Here is a 2,051-nt window from a genome sequence, read left to right on the forward strand (position 1 = left end):
AGGGGAGAGAGGAGAAAGAGGAGAAAAGAAAGAGGAGAGAGAGAGAGAGAAAAAAAATGTCACCCTCGGGTCGCCCGGGGGTTTGGGACCACCGCAAAGAACCGCTAGAACTCAGCGAAGACCCTGGATCCCTGGATCTTGGGGGGCCAAACTTCGCATTCTCGTTGGGCTATGAAGGTAGAACGAGGCCGAGGCGAGCTAAGGTCCAGCCTATGCTGTTTGTCCTGGGAGGCGTGTAAGGCTCTTTTTTGTTTGTTTGTTTTTCAGTATTTACACAATTCCGCTTGCTGCTTCGCCTCATCCAGTTCTCTGGTTTTGCGCGTGGAAAATCCTCTGGTGCCAGCAAAGTGTTAGGAAGCGGCTTTACCTAAATGATAGAGCGTGCTGTACCAATTCAAAGGAGTTCAACAATAAAATTAATTTGGCACTTGGTCCCTGCAGTAACTGGTGGGCTGCCATATTTTTCCAATTAAGAAAATATGTGACATGCGTAGAATCACATATTTAAGCAAGCAATTAAGTTGTTTATAACACGGTCTGTTCCTGTTTAGGCCAATAAGTGGAAATTTGGGGGCAAAGTAAAGATTATATTAAGTCTATTAATCAACTGGAAATGTGGACATCTTTTTCTTTGAAGTCCCCAAAGTTTGAGAGGTATCCATGGTGGATGACATAAAATAGACAGCCATTCACCCCTTGGGCAGTAGCTGGACCGTGTTTTCATATTTAAATTTTATTGCACTGTGAGTGAAACTATTTTATTAACTTGGCTGTGAATGTTTGCTACTATGTTACCCACTTCCTTCCAGGAGGAAGGACACATGTCCACAAAACGAACTCTGAGACCTAGAAATGCTGGCATCACTTAAGATCACCACAGTAAGAATGGTAGGCAGGGCTGAGATCTGGGGGCCATTCTTTCACCTCCAGACGCTGCACCAGCTTCTCCTAAATTTGGAAAGTGTTGGCACAGCGGTCTGACGTTTCAGGGAAGCCTCCTGAAGCCTGGGTGAAGCCGCAGCTCTGGGCCCTGGGCACAGCTGCGCACAAGACGGAGAGGTTAAGGTCTGTACCCGAGGTAGGCGCAGACCTGGGATCGTTCATTTCCAAGCACAGGGCAAGTCTTAATTTCTCTGCAAGCCGGCTCTTTTGGAAATGATGTTTAACTCCCATGCTGATCTGGAACCTGGGCTGGGGAAAAACAGCCAACAGCCTGGACTGCCCAAACTCAGCTTCGACGCTTTAAAAAACAAAAACAAAAAAACCACCAAGTCTCCGACTCAGGCAGTGGATGAAGAAGGTTCAGAGGGCAGTTTCTGTTGTCGAGGTGGCTCCCCTGATCACTGCCACTTGGCCTTAATGTGCAACGGCTGGCAAAAGTAGGCTTACAGTTGTGAGTACGCGAACGGTTTATTCTCATCTTCCTATTTATTAATTATGGCATTGTTTGTGTGTATTGCAACTGTACACCTACTTTTGCCCACCCCATGTGTATAGCCATATCCCTTGGGTATCTCTGTGTGCTCACATTTGCAGAGCTCCCGTTTTTAAAGGGAGGAGAAGAAAGGGCAGGAAAATAGCAACGGATGTGTGCAAACCCAGAGCAGGAAAAAAAATGCATATTTTATTAAACATCCGAGCTGGTGGATGCATGAAAAGGCTTTGAGCAACCAATAGAAACCGCGGGTCGCGAATGTTCTGCCTGAACCTGTTGATCTCTGCGGGTTGAAGCATTTAGGGTCCAGTCGGCCTTTCCGATGGGGAGAGACAAGGAGAGAACCGAGGCGGCGGTCAGTCCCGCGAGCCCTGCGAGGCTAGTTTTCTGCCTCTCGCCTTCTAGCCCGGCGTGAGCGGCGAGCCCTCCAGGCTGCCAACATGGCGTGGACGCCTCTGCTCAGGCGACAGAGGTCTGGCTGGCGGGGGCCAAGGACCGCCGGGCGGTCCGTGGGCTGCCCGTGGGGTTTGGTCCGAGCCGTGGGTCAGCGCCGAGCTCCCGGGGATGCGACTCTCCGCGATGCGCAGCACGAGGGGCTCGTTCTGCCTGCCCCCCT

The 2,051-nt window shown here is 50.2% G+C and overlaps 1 protein-coding gene across 1 annotated transcript in view; it reads left to right on the forward strand.

Moving 5' to 3' along the window:
• The window catches only part of SHOX2 (short stature homeobox 2), a 10,241-nt gene that overhangs the window by 728 nt on the left and 7,462 nt on the right, over window positions 1-2,051 (forward strand). The window lies entirely within an intron of this gene.

Source organism: Myotis davidii, unplaced genomic scaffold (assembly GCF_000327345.1).
Source record: "Myotis davidii unplaced genomic scaffold, ASM32734v1 scaffold570, whole genome shotgun sequence".
In the NCBI taxonomy this organism is placed as follows: Eukaryota; Metazoa; Chordata; class Mammalia; order Chiroptera; family Vespertilionidae; genus Myotis; species Myotis davidii.